General features: G+C 51.5%; 1 protein-coding gene across 1 annotated transcript in view; it reads right to left on the minus strand.

Moving 5' to 3' along the window:
- The window catches only part of DSCAML1 (DS cell adhesion molecule like 1), a 320,695-nt gene that overhangs the window by 88,044 nt on the left and 217,555 nt on the right, over window positions 1-15,096 (minus strand).

The following is a 15,096-nucleotide window of genomic DNA, read 5'->3' on the forward strand; positions in this document are numbered from 1 at the left end:
CCACAGCTGGCCTTCTCCAGGCCAGGACCATTGTCCAGGGAGAGGTGACCAGGGGGATGTAAAGGGGTGCGGTGGGTATACCTCAAATGGATGAGGATTTCCTTCCTGTAAACAAACAAAATTGCAGTAATTTTTTTCTTTAAAGGCAGATGCTTCAGGGTTTACAGAAAGACAGTGGACTTTAAAGTCAAACTGAGATCTGTGTTCTGATCCAACTCTTCCCCCCATTAGCTGTGTGACCTTGAGAAAGTTACTCAACCACTCTGAGTCTTACTGTGCAACAGGTGCAAACAATACTTCATGGGCGGATGTTAAAATTAAAGCAATAACATGGCATGTGCTCACTTAGTAACTATTAATCCTCATCTTTCCGACTCTGCAAACATTTGTAAAGGGGGAGAGGAGAACACAATGGACGATGGATGCTTTGGTGGTAGGAAAACTATGGTGACCACACCCAAGGAGAGAAATCCTATATTATGAAAAAAGGGAAGAACGTGGACTAGAGAGGTGGGAGGGGCTTGCACTTGGCTTCTGGAATACCTCAGCTCATGGCAGTGACCTCTCTCCCAAGACTTAGCCAGACTGAGAATGAGACCTTAACTCTGCCTGCTCTCTGGGGGCTGGGCTGCTTCCCCAGGCAGGCAGGGAAGACCCTAGGCCATGACTTAAAAGAAAGCTGCAGGGGAGAGGGTAATGCTGACCCCCCAAAAGGATGATCCAACATCGGAATGTCAGCCTGTCATAAGGAAACATTTTGGGTGGTTCACCCCCTTCAGGTCCATTGTTTAGAGGTCTCCTCCCTCCCACCACTGCTGACAAGAGCACTGGCACTGGCGCACCCTCCTGGTAGGGAGGTGCAGGAGGTCCCGCCCTCCAAGAGCAAGTCCAAGTTCTCATCCCCCAAAGGCGGCCCCACATGGAAGGAGGTGTAGAATAACAAGAGAGGCTGCAGAAGCCCAGGGTTGAAAAGCTGACTGCTCTTGGCCATTGCTTTGACGAAGGTTCTCCAGCCTTCATCTGAGCACCTCTGGGGCTGGGGGGCTCACGATGTCACTCAGCGGCCCATTCCAAAGTTGATAGCTCTGGCTTTAGAAGCATCTTCCTAGGTCACAGTGGGTCTCCTTGTGGCTCTCTGTGGGTCCTGGTTCTGCTCATCTTGTTAGGGGGAAAGGATGTCCTGAGCTAATCCCATGCAGGCTTTGTGGACTCCACCCCCACTCCATACCAAAGCCATCAGGACATTGGGAAAGACAAATCCCGTCACCATCAAAGGGAAGGTGGCTGGGACCTGAGGGTGGAGTTAAGCAGCCAGGGTTGGTATAAAAACCAAACACGTGGGCCTTGGGCGGGCTCGCTCTCTCGCTCGCCTCCTGGCTTCACGGCTCCTGGCTGGCGGCCAGCTCTCATGGTACCATTTGGGATTCCTGATCGGCGGATCGGGTAGGATGCATTTAAAACTTTGTCTCCCGTTTTTCTCCCTGAGCTGTACATTTCCTCATTTCCCCTTCCCTTGTAAATAAACCTTTTAGTAACCTTTCGCGTGTGCCTGCAGTAGAGCATTGATAAGTCCTTTCAAGCGCGCAGGTGAGGACCCACAATCAGGCAGCCCGTTTTGTATGGGGGCTGCCCTGTAACAGTTGGAGCCCTGCAGAACCAGCCTAAACCCCATGGCTGCTGCATTCCCTCACAATGCGGGAGGCAGTTATCATGCCCTTTGACGTTCTGGAGGATTCAGTACTCTTAAGATTTTATTTTTTAATAGTGACTCATTTAATACAGTTTCAAGTAACTTCATTGATTTTGGTTGGCTTCTTGCTTTTTTTTTTTAAAAAAAGATTTATTTATTTATTTATACAAGCACTGGGTACAGTCAGAAGCGTGGGAAGGTGAGAGAATTCACCAGAGTCAGAGTGGAGAGCAGAGCAGGCAGTGTACGGACGAAGTACACTGCTGAGGGGAGCAGGGGGTGGCAGGAGAGGTCTGTGCGCCATGTGGGACCCTCGCCCGGTGGCCGGGGATCGAACCGGCGCAGCAAAGGCTGCGGGCAGCTTTGCAACCCAGCGCTCAACCGCTGTGCCACCGGGGAGGCCCGGCTTCTTGCTTCTTAATAGACTCTGGCTTACTTCTAATTTTCCCACCCTCCTTCCTTAGCAAACTCCCTTGCCTAGGATTAGACCTACTATGTGCCAGGCATTTTGCTAAGTGTCAGGGCTCTAACAATTAACCTTATCTGACCAGGGCAGGACTAAGCACCCCAGTGTCACACTGCATTGACCATTTGGCGGGACGGAGGAGGAGACTGGGTGGCAAGTATATTCCTTCTCTCCACCCTCAGACACCTGCCTACCTGGGCCCAGCTCTGGGACTTCATGTGGCTCCTGCTCAGCAGCATCTCTATTGAGAACTCAGTAGCCTGCCAATCCCCAGGAACCTGGAGCTTGTGGCCTCCCCCTATGCCCCAAACACAAAGACCACAGTGTGTGACCTCCTCAGTGCTGTGGGATAAAAGCAGACAGGAAGCGGCAGGGAGCCAGGCCCCGCTGCCAGCAGGAAGTCGGAGAGGACCCGGAGGAAGCACAGAGAAGCCTGGCTCCCCCACCAGACTCCGATTCCCCGTTTTGTCTCCATATTGTGACATCCCAAAGTCAAATGTGGAAGCTCTCCCGTAATGTATTATGTAACTGGGCCTGGAATGCACAGCCCCTGCAGGGTGTTGCTGCCAATCAGAAGTACCAGGATGGGAGGTGGTGGTGGTGGGATGAGGAAAAACAGGAAAGACACCCAAATCCCGACCCTAGTTGGCCACAGGTGCTCCAGCCTGGACAGCTAGGACTCTTGACCCTGCAGTACCCAGCACCCCAGGATGGAGATGCACTTGGCCTTCCTGGAATTTTCAGCTGGGAAGGGGTGCTGTGGTGATGGTGGTGGGGACCTGGGGTTTCTATAGCAACAAGCAGCTGCTGCATCTGATGTTTCACATCCTTCATTGTCCTCATTTCCCCCCTCCCTTCCCCCCTTCTTGTGCATATTTAATTGCAGTAACATTTCCAGACACAGTGTATCGCTCCTCCTGAAACAAAGGCAGGCCGCAGCCAGGGGGATGCACAGTGCTGGAGAGGGGAAGGCGAAATCAGGGGTATTATGTTAATCCCCTCTGGGGGGGCCTTGTGCAACATCAGTTCTGCATGTTTGATGAGAATCAGATGATGGGCCCTGCTGGGGAAGGCAGGCGCAAGAGGCCTGTGGAGTGAGCGGAAGAGGCGGCCGGGTGGGGGGTTTACAAGCTGGTTGCCAAGGCTGGGTCCAGTGGGTCTCCTGGTGGTATGGCAGTTCATACTCTGTACCCCAAAGGGGACCAGTGGTGCTTGGAATGGGTAGAGGAGCAGGGATTCTGCGACTAGCTGGAGGAGTGGCAGCCCCCACCCTGAGGCCATTGGAAATGTGTATCTGGGGTCCTTTTTGGTTGACACTGTAACTGTGGGGGCTATAGAGAGGCTAATGGCAGCTGGTGGTCAGGGGTCAGGAGTGCTGGACATCTTGATAACAATGAACTATTCGACCCCAAATGCCAATAGTGTCCCGCGGGTGCAGAGCAGAGGCTCACGCTCCCTTAGGCTCTAAGCCTAGGACCTAGAGCTGTGTTTAAAGGTGATGCTGTCATTGGCACTTCTTGATCATTCCATCTCAAAGGCTGCAGTGTCATCTTGGACATGCCCATGACAGGGGCGTGCTGTGTGCAGTTAACAAAGCCTTTCCTTCTTTTTATTATTACCACCAATATTCTGGTCAGCCTCACCATCCTCTTTCCTGGGGGCCTGGAGCAGGCCTCTCTATTTTTTTTCAAAGCTAAGTATTTATTGAGCACCTATTATCCCTGTTAGGCCAATAGGATTTCTATATATTGTCTCATTTAATTCCCATAACCCTTTGACATGGATACCATTACTAGTAACTGAGCACAGAGAGGTTAGGTAGCCCATGCAAAGTAACACAGCCAATAGGTGATAGAGCTTGGACCTTTAGTCCATGTCTTATGTTCTTCTAAATCTCTATGCCAGACTGATTCTCCTAGATAACAGCACCTCTTACAGAGAAAGGGGTGTGGTCAGCCAGTCTCTGCTTGGTTTCTTCTGTCAGTGGGGTCCTCACTACCTCATGAAGGAGAAGAACACTTATCCACTCAGTTCACTTTGGCTCAACTTATCAAGTCTTGCTGGAGCATCCCCGGGTCCAAGACTGGGTTTCGGAGGGAAGTCTGGGACTTGGTCTTTGCTCCCTGGGATCCCACAGTCAAAAGTCAATGTCTTTCCACCATGAAAAGTACAGCCGCCAGTACTGGGGTTGGAGAAGGGTAGGGAAGGGGCTTGATGGAAGCCATCAGTGAGAAGAGGATAAAGAAGGGCCAAGTTACCCGGTGTTATGGGGTGAGCCCAGGACTGTAACTTAGGAGACTGGGCTGCCACCGATAATGGGGTGCATACTAGGTGAAATAAGTTCTACTCCCCCAAATGAATGAATTCACAATTCTTTTAGTGGAAAAGATCTTTGCAAATAAGATAAGGTGAGGTCGCAGTGGAGTAGGATGGGCACTAAATCCAACAAGACCGGTGTCCTTATAGGAGAGAGACATTTGGACAGATACACACAGGGAAAATGCCAGGTGGAGACAGAGAAAGAGAAATGTCAAGGATAAGTGGCAACCCCAGAAGCTACAAGAGGCAAGGAGGGAACGAAGGAGCACCCCCGGAGCCTGTAGCAAGCAGGCCCTGCCTGCATCTTGATTTTGGACTTCTGGCCTCCAGAATGGTAGCATAATCAATTTCCAGGCTTTAGGCCACTAAGTTTGGGACAGGAACAGAGAGTGACCTCGGGGAAGTCCAGTCTACCTCCAGGACTTCAGTTCTCCCTTCTAAAAAGAGAAGGGAGTGGGTTAGCTGTGAGTTTTTAGCTATGATTGTACATTAGAATTATCTAAGGAACTTATAAAATGGGGGTGTGGCCTGGAAATCGGTATTTTAAAAGGGATTTTGGGTGATATAATGTGCAAGCTGAACAGAAAACTGTTGGATTAGATAAACTTGTCAGGCCCCTGACAACTGATGTCTCTATGATCACCCCAAACTTATCTGAGTCCCATTTTTCCTTCAGGAAAATGGAGATAATAAACAAGGACTTACACCACAGGTTTGCAGGGAGAATGAGACGGATGTCTCCCACACAGGGGGTGGGAAATTAGATGGATGTCCCTTGCACATGGGGTGCACAAGGTGCTCCAGCTTGGGGAAGATCAAGGGCCAGGACTATGGAGCGCTCAGCCCCTCCCTGGGGTCCAGCTTCCTGAAAATTCTCCAGCTTCCTCCTCGGGAGCTTGGAAATATAGAAGTCCTCCATGCTGAGTGAGCAACAGCCTCTCCTGTCTTTTTCTAAGAGGTCAGCGAACTGACCCTTGGGGATTTCCAGTGTGGTAGGGGCCACAGAGGGATGATTGATGGAAACCTCGGGGCTTCTGGTTGACCCCAAAGGGCTGGCTGGACAAGAGCTACTTTCTGCAAAGGTGGGGTACGCTCTCAGGAAGATGCAAGGGTGATTTGGGTGGGCGAGGGTTCAGTGCAGAGGAAAGTATGAACTGGCCAGATCTCACACCAGCTTCTGGAGGCAGAAAAGGAAAAAGAAAGAATAAAGCATGGACAGCAGTTTCTCCCCAGCTTCCCTGCCCCTCCTCCATCTGCACCCAACATGTAGCCAGAGTGAAGTTTTCAAGCCTAAGTCAGAGCATGTGGCTCCTTAGCTTAGAACCTTCCCATTGCTTCCCATTTCACTCAGTGGGGAAAGCAGTGCTGGTCACAAAATAGGCACTTGATAAAGATTTACAGAATGAATGAAGCAAACATCCCCAAGCTCTAAAGTAGTTTTATCTCCATTTCACTCATGAAGAAGCCACAACTCAAAGAAGTTAGAACCCAGCTCGAAATTTACCTCCAGGCCTCCCTGGTGGTGCAAGGGGTTAAGATGCAACCTATGAAGCTGTCCACAGTCACTGCAGCACGAGTTCGATCCCCAGTGAGGCAGCTACTCACATGGCGCAGCAGACCTCTCCTGACTTGCCAACTGCTCCCCTCAGCAGTGTATTTCAGTCAATCTGCCTATTCTGTCCCCCACTCTGTCTTGGTGAATTCTCTCACCCCCACATTTCTAACCTGTACCCCAGTTCTTGCATGCATAAATAAATCTTTAAAAAAAAATTTTACCTCCTTCAGGACGCCTTCCTAGATTAACCCACCCCAATTTCTGAGTGTTTTTACATATGGCAAACCTTTTGTCACTGCTAATCCAGTTAGACCTTTAAAAATCCAATTAGACCTTTAAAAATAATTATTTCTAAGCATAAAAAAGAAAATCAAGATTAAACAGTATGTTCATTCCTCAAGGAATTAAAAATAGGATTATCATATGATCCAGCAATTCCATTCTGGGTATACATCCAAATGAATTGGAAGCAGGGACTTGAAGTTTCCATAACTGGGGTCTTTGAGGAAGAAGACATATGCAGGGGCCCAGTTGTAAACTTCCCATCTCCTGCCCTTTTGGGCACGCCTCTTGGGTAGAGTCTGCCTTGGGACAGGAGAGGGATTCAGGCCTAGTTGGTAGAGTGTCTGAAATTGTTTTATAAAGTCAGCCAGAAAGATACCCCAAGGTGCATGAATCTATGGGCACCCATGTGCCAGCCACAGTACAAGGCCTTTCCACTTGTCACTCTCTTAAGCACCATCACTGGCCTGGGTTGCATGTGCTGTTCCATTTGCTTTACAGAGAGGAAACCATGGCATTGCCGAGACCTGTCCCAGTCACACACTAGTGAGTCAAGGGCCAGATTCACATCTGGGCCTCATCACAATCCAGAGCTGTTTTTCCCAAACCCAGATGCCAGGAGAATGGGTATTGTCTACTTTGGCCAACCCCTTTCTTGCCCCATGCTTCTGGGCAGTGGCCCCTGGCTTTTTCTAGGGGACACACCCCTCTCACTAGCAGGGCCAGAGTGGTGGGTGAGCAGAAAGGGGTGAGCAAGTGAAGTGAGGCCAGCTCAGAAGGCATTGCAGCTATGGAATTAGAGAAAGAAAGAAAGAATGATGTCCCTTAGAAGGCTGGGGTGCAGGGAACTAAGAAGGTGTGAATATTAGGTGGGCGTCTGTTTGGGGAGGGCTTAGGTTAAGGGCAAAGAGACCCTGCCTTGACCTAGTGCTCTGTGTTGGCAGGAGGGTATAAGCACCGGCAGGTGGCTGGATGTGTCCAGGGGGCAGAGCATGTGTGTTGGTGTCGTGCTGTTGGGTCCTCTGCAGGGGCCCAAGGGGACTGCGAAGGGGCTACAGTTTGGGGAGGTGTATGTTCCCATGGGGGAGATGTGAAGCACTGGATTTGGAGTCAGAAATGGAACATTTGAAATCTGACACCTATCAAGTGGGTGGCTTTAGGGAAATCACTTAACCTTCTGGGCTCTGGGCTCTCAACCCCTGGTTTCCTTGGCTCCCCGGGATTCTTTATCTATGAAAGGGCATTGTGGTTGTACCGTAAGGTACAGGTTTGTGCCCCAGATCTTGTATGCATAAATAAATAAATCTTCACAGGTGGAAGCAGGGTCATTACAGCAGAAGTGTGCAAAGGTGCAGGGCTTATGTGTCACATCACACACAAGCACACAGGTCTCTGTAGGTGTTGAATTGAATGAACGAAGCCTCGCAGTAAAGATGCTTCTTGGAAGACACTTCTCAGCTCCTAGAATCAGGTGCCTTCTGGAAGCAGGAAAGACAGAAACTGCTCTATCCACCCCCTTCACCCTTACAAGGAAGGTCCCAATAGGCCAGGGGTGGGATGGAGTGGAAGAGGAGCGGGGAGGAATGGATAGAGCTTTGCCTTGAGACCACGGTCAGAAAAATCATTCATTCTCTTGTCGGAGGACATGAGATTCTTAGCCTGTCACAGTCAAGTTTCCCAGACAACCTCGGGATGCCAGGTTGTCCAAGTGCCTCAACTGACCCCCAGGGGCCTTCCAATCCAAAAAAGAAATTGCAATCAATACAGGTTACCAGTTACTGCTCCATTCAATATAGATTTATCCAAACAATGTGGCCAGCCTGAGCCTGGAGTCTGTGAATAGTTCATCAGACTAATGAGCTACCTGGCCCAGCAGCCGGGCTGTTCTTTCCTCGGGGCCTTTGCTCTGTGGGGTAGCGGGGATCAATACTTCCTAGCTGGAAGGAATTAGCCCCCGTCTGGAGGCCTCAGCCCCAGGGTCGCCTGCAGGGGGCTATTTAGGGCTTACTTTGCAGAATCTTCCTTCGTCTTTTCTGTGATTCTGCAGCTGACCAGGGCCCTGGGGGAACCTGCCAGCCAGGGTTTGTAAAGCCCAAGGGAAGTCAAGGCCAGGTCTCCCCTCCCTGCCTCAGACTCCCAGGAACGTAAACCCTGCACCCCTGACTTCTGCGAGAGTGGCGGTGGAGGGAAGGCACATGGGAATGTAGCTAGACACTTGGATTCAAGTCCCAGCTCCAGTGCTGACTGGCTCTGAGTTCTAGATCTTCCCTGTTATGGACCAAATTGTATCCCCACAAAATTCAAATGTTGAAGCCCCACGCCCAGTGTGACTGTTTTAGGAGATGGGGCCTTTAAAGAAGGGATAAGGTTAAATGAGGTCATAAAGGTGGGGCCCGAATCCAGTTGGACTGTTGTCCCTATAAGAAGAGGAGACACCAGGGTGTGGGTGCCGAGGGGAGACCGCCGTGAGAACACAGGGAGAGAGTGCAGGAGAAACCACACCTGCCAACAACTTGATCCTGGGCTTCTGTTCTCCAGAACTAGGAGAAACAAGTTCCTGGCAAGCCCCCCAAATAGGCACTTTGTAGACTTCCAATGAAGAGTACACTTCATCTAGATGGGTGTTTCCTGGGCCCTTCTCTGTGAGGACAGTGGGGGAGGACTTGAGGGTAAGAATAGGGAGGCGGGCAGCTCCTGAAGGTCACCCCCAGTGCCACACAGACTGGGAGAGCCGGAGAGTCCTGAGTGGGGATCCCAGAGCTCAAAAAGGGGGCAGGCAGGGAACTGGTCCTGGGAAGGGGTGTTTGATCACAGAGAGGGGCTCATCTGTGCCTGCTACAAACACTCACATCTGACCCCTGTGGCATGGGGCCCTGGGAGAAACGAAGGCACTGTCCAAAGAGGCCGCCAGTCTGGGGCCTCCCTGCTCCTCCCCTGTGGAATTGAAATTGGGGAGAGCAGACATACCACGGTGGTGACGGGCTGGGGAGGGTGGCTAGGGTGGATGGAGGGGGCTGTGGAGCTCGAGGCTTCACCCTGCAAAGAGGGAGGGAATGCTGAAGCCAGAGCAGAGTGAGAGCCAGCTAGAGGGTGGCTGCGAGAGGCCTGTTGACCTGTGGCAGGTGATAGGTCTATCTACCTGCTTTCTGGCACAGGGGCTACCAAAGCCCCCCGGGAAGACACCAGTGTCTCACGTCCATCTTCAAAGCCTGAGGCCAGGCTGGGCTGGGGCTTGGTGGTGGTAGTGGCGGGCACAAGGTACAAAGCGTGTGTTCCCAGGAGGTTGGGGAGCAGGCCTATGTCCTTCCTGCTCCAGCTCTACCTCTGCAGTGAGAGGGCAAAGGTCAAAAAGGAAGATGTGGAACTGTGGAGCAATGAACACAGATAATCTCCTAGCTACATAGGGCTTGACTCAAACTCAGTTTCTCCTGCGAGGCTGGAGGGTCCTACGGCTGACCATGGGGCTGAATTTCCTAGGCTGAATCAAGCTCTGGGGCTGGATTAATATCAGAGCTCGGCCAACCTTGAACTAAGTACGTGGAGGCACTGTTTTCATGTCCATGTCTCATGCCTCCACCCAACCACGCTCTTCTAAGAAAGGTTGAAACTTTGCTTGAAAAAGCACCAAGACTTAGAAATATCATCTCTGAGAATCTCTCCTCTGGAAACACTTATACAGAGGCAGGTAGGGTGGTGTGGAGAGCTCTGGACTTGGAGATGAGAAACGTGGTTTCTAATTTGCTGTGTGAATTTCGAAAAGTTTTGGCACCTCTCTGGGCCACAGTGTTCCTAAATGATAAAAAAAGGGAACTGAAACATGTGATCCCCCAAGTCTCACTTTCTTTGCGACTCTATGATCTCCATTTATTCCATGGGTCTCCTCTTTTAACCCCATCTCAGTGGGCAATTTTCTGGGTGCTAAGCACAGGAGCATGGCAGACTCAACACCCCTGGACCAGAGAGACAGCTACCTGGCCCTCCCCCCGACCCTGTCCTGATTATGCTGAGCTGTCACTGCCCCAAGTCCTCATTTCTGTCCTGTAAGAGAGATTAGCCAGGTCCCCCATCTTTATTTCTGTCTTTGGGTTCTACAGGAGATGGGATTACAGGAAGGATGGTGTTTAAAGGTCTTAGGAGGACCCGGGAAATTGTTTACATGGTGACCCAGGAAGTTGTTTACCCCAGAGTCAGAAGACATGGGTGCAATCTGCATTCCCCTTCCTAGCTGGATGACAATGGGGGAGCCTTCGGAATGCTCTGAAACTGATACCTGGGAGAATTAAATGAGTGAATGTACCCAGCACAGTGCCTGGCACATCACAGTAAGTAGTTGTTGAACATAGGAGTGAGTTAAGGAATGAATGAATGCACAGATCTTGTAAGCAGGTGGGAGAGGCAAGGGAGGGGACTTCAGGTCTTGACCTGGCCTTCAGGCCCCAAATCCCAGGCTCTGCTTGACTGCTTCCCCCACCTCCCAAATGCCTACAAACTGGCCTCTTAAGTGGACAGGAGGGGCGCAGTTCCTCAGGGGCCAGATGACAGTGGGAGGCAGCCGAGCTCTGGAAGGGTGCCAGCACTGTCTCCAGAGCGGCAACCAGGGAGCTGGGGGTCTCATGGAGTCCAGGGTGGAGGGTATCTGTTGGGGAAGAGAAGCAGCAGGGGGATCTTGGCGGAGGGGTGCAGAGGCACAGCGGCTAGTTTTCTCTCTCTCTCTGAGTTCTTTTCTCTAAAAACAGCTCTATCTTTCTCTACCATAGGATTAGCACACATCTCTCATTCTCCTATTGCAACAAGATTTTATTTCTAATTATGCTGTAATAAAACTGGAGCGCTCCCAGGCTTCCTTTCAAATGACTTGTACACACACTGCCTATCGGATCCTCCTCAGCCCCATTGTAATAGCATTTCCCTGACATTCATTAGACATGCATGAGAGGGGCGCTTTAAGAATAGAATTGCATTTAAATGGATTTGCTGAGAGAGGAAGATGAAAAAAAAGAGAGGCGAGGTGGGGAGAGGGAGAGGGAGAGAGGTTTGTTGAACAAACTATGAAAACAAGATGCCATAATAACAGGGTGCTGAAATAAACCTCTTTATTCCCAGTGCTCCTCTCGCTGCACATGGCAGAGCCCAGCCGGAGCCGCAGCCTCCAGCCCTCCCCAGAGCCCCCACCCCCACTTTTATGTTGCCCGCTGGGGGGGCTTCATAGCTTCTCGCGCCATGTGTCAGATGCTCACGGTGTAATAGAAATAACTGTTATTACAATTCGGGAAAGCTGCCCTGCTTCGACAGAACCCCAATAGCCAGGGAGGGGGGCCCTGTGTCCTTGGGCCTGGGGGAGGTGGATGATGGTGGCTGGCACGGAAGGTGGAGCCCCCATGTTTCTGCTCCTCCCCCCCACAGATGATCACCCTGTACCCTGAGCCCTGGGAGACTCTGCAGGGACCGGCAGGAACAGGCAAGGATCCAGTCTGTTTCCAGGGCTGGACCCTTGCAAGCCTTTTCCCCGTGGCACCCTGTGTGAGCCATAAAGGGCCTACTATGGACAAAGGGCCTACTTCCTAGGTGTTCGTACCTCCCTGTGGTCTCATCTAACTCCTTCCCTCACAATAGCCAGCTCTGCCCTCATAAAACAGACATCTGACTGCTGAAACCACCCTGTGACTTGGAGCTTTTCTTAGGATAAAGACCCAAATCCTTAACAGGACAGCCAAAGCCCTAGCTCCGCCTGGCTCCATGTCACACCTGGTGTAACTTCAGCCAGGTGGGCCTCCCTCTGGGTCCCCAGAGAGCAGTTCCTTGCTCCTCCGACAAGTCCAGTTCCTTACCAAAGTCCACTGTGACTTGCCCCTCGGGGCTCAGCTCACACGCCTTTCTCAAGAAGACCCTCCCCATAAGTCTTCCTGTCTCGCGTCCTCTTTCCCTGTGCACCTGTACAGCACAGCTGTGACGGAGCATGGACTGAGCCACCAAGGCCTGCCCGTCTGTCCCTAGACTGTAACCACCCCGGGGGGTAGAGGGTGTGGGGCTCCAGGCACTGCGGTGCACCAGTGGCTCCTCAGCAGCACAGCCCAGTACAGCGGGCTGGCACCAGGCACTGTGCCCCAACCACAGCCTTACCCAGGCGGAGGTGAGGAAACTGAGCATCAGGGGGCTGAAGGCAACTTGTCCCAAATCACCATGCTCCTTTCCTGTACATTGCATTCTGCGGATATGCCCTCTGGATCCCAACTAGGGTTCTCCTCTGCTCCCCAACAAGGCCTCCTTCTGTTGGAGGCCCTGTCTCAGAGTTCACTGATACAGATCCTCTCTCCTTTCTATTTTTTTTTTTTTTTTTTTTGGGTGGGACCCTTGCTGGTGGCCAGGGATCGAACTGGTGCTGCAGAGGCTGCGGGCAGCCTCGCAATCCAGCGCTCAACCGCTGCACCACCAGAGGAGGCCTTCTCTCTCTCCTTTCTTTTCCAGAAAACATTCATGATTTCCGCCACGAGCCATGGAACCTTGAAGGGCCTCACATTGGCTACCTCGTCCCTGTGAGTCCTCCTCGCATTCCCTAGCAGTAGCTAGGTCCTTAAACACAACACATCCCACTCTGTGAACTCCAGACACTCAGGCCAGGGCTGGGCACATGCAGGCCCCGGGCCTCAGTGGAAATTGCTGTGTGACCTGGAGGCCAGTCTTGGAGAGGAACCCTTTGAGCCCCAGACTTATCATCTTAAAGTGGATACGATGAGCTGCTGTTTTCCTTACTTTGGTCTCTCTTTGGTGACAATGGGGTGGGGGTAGACAGTGCCCCAGAAGGGAGGGTAGCTAAAAGGCATGTGATGTTCATGAACATCTGATGTGGCTCTGAGGGCAATGGGATGGCAGTGGGGACCATCCCTCTGGTTTTCCTATGTTTGCCTCCTGATCGCCACCTCCCCATCCCAGAAGCCTGCCTGGGCCAGAGGCTTTCAGTATCCACATGCCATGAAGAGAAGAAGCTCCCTTGAAGAGTGGTTGGAGCCCCCAAAGGCCAGGCTCATCCACCTCTGCCTCCTGGCCCCTTGCATGGCCACGCCTAGCACTTGTTAACGGCCCAGTGCATGCTGGCCAAAGAGACCATGACCTCCAGGAGGTGAGGGGGCCAGCTTGTCCATCCATTGCTCTGGACTCAATCTTGGGCACAATGCATGCACGCGACAGAGCTCGATGATAATTTGTTGAATGACTGAACAAATAAATGAATGAATGAGTGCATCAATCTCGACCTCTGAGGTTATTCACTTGGGCTCTGAAGTCACGGGGAGCCTTTGGCTGCATTGGTGTGAACAAGCACAGGTTACCTCTCGGACTCAATTTCCTCATCTATAAAATAGTACTATTGTGCTAATAATAGTACTCATCACAGAAGTGGGGTTGTCGAGAGTATGAACGTGCCTGGCCAGGTCCCGCACAGTGACTGTTCAATAAACTGTGGCTCTTGTCGCTATTATCACACAGCTTCCAGGGAAGGGTGAATCTATGCTATGCCTACTCCAGCCCACTCAGGAGCCTGGAGTGACCACTCGTGTTAAAGGTTCTAGATTGCTTCACAGTCCCAGTTCCCTGTCTTAGGATGTGTAACAATCCTCTGATGCTGCTCAAACAGCAGAGGCATTTCTGCTATTGTGAACATCTACCTTTTGTATTTACAGGCTGATCAGCATGACTGAGAGGCACATCAGCCGAGGCAGCCAGGTGAGCCAGCGGGGAAACTTATGGGGAAAGGTAGAACCATTCACATCCCCATCAACACTGCTGTCTTATCAGCTCTCAAAGTGAGTCTGCTTCATTGAAATGAGGTGAATACACCAGCGCTAGCCCCCAGCTCCACTGACCCTTCGCTTCCCCCCAACACAGGGTGATCTCAGCGCCTTTTGGTGCTAAGCTGCATCCTATTCTCCAGGAACACCCCCAGCCCTCCATTGTCTCTTCTCACCCTAACTTGTGGGATCTGCACCTCATCCCCAGCTTCTACCCAACATTTGCCTTTTATTGTTGATTTGAAAAACATGCATTGATGGCTTGTCTTCCTTGGTGCCAGTGGACAGAAGTGGAGGGCAAGGGAGGGGGTGGCAGAGATGTGCCTTGATTTATGGATTTCCATTTAGTGCCAGGCATCGTGCTAGATGCTGCACACGCATGGCTTCAATTTAGCCCTGAGAGGCAGGTAATATTACCCACAGCTGACAGGTAAGGAAACAGGACTTGTGGAGTTTCAGAAACTTGCCCAAGGTCGCCCTGCTGGACAACAACATAATTGGGATTTGAACTCAGATGAGCCCACAGATTCTGGAGGACAAATCCCTTCATGGTGTCTGGCCTGGAAGCTCAAGGTTTGTTTATAACCATTAGCTCTTGACCATGGCCATCTTCAGGGTGTCACAAGCATTAAGTGAGAAATGCAGGGGAAGGCCTCACCCAGCCTTGCCTCCCAGCGAGGGCCGCTTCTGCCATTCCTGCTGTGCTCTTTGCGTGAGTGTTCTCTGAGTGGTCACACTGTCCCCGTTGCAGCCCTGTGCCCCCAGCACCGCTTGGGCCCCGCCAGCTCCCTGGGCACATGCTGCCTCCCCACCCACCAGCTTCCCAGAATGGCACTAATGTGGGGGGCATCCCCCAGCACTTGTAATTCTGAGCTCATTCATCAGACAGGTGCAATTTCCTACCTCTCACCCGGACACTTTCTGTGCAATCGATCACAAAATTGTTTCCAAATTAACTTAGATTTAGCTCCGGTCTCTCCTCTTCTGACTCTAGCAATTT

The sequence above is a fragment of the Talpa occidentalis genome, unplaced genomic scaffold (genome assembly GCF_014898055.3).
Source record: "Talpa occidentalis isolate TD23 unplaced genomic scaffold, MPIMG_talOcc4v2.1 talOcc4.12, whole genome shotgun sequence".
NCBI classification, from domain to species: Eukaryota; Metazoa; Chordata; class Mammalia; order Eulipotyphla; family Talpidae; genus Talpa; species Talpa occidentalis.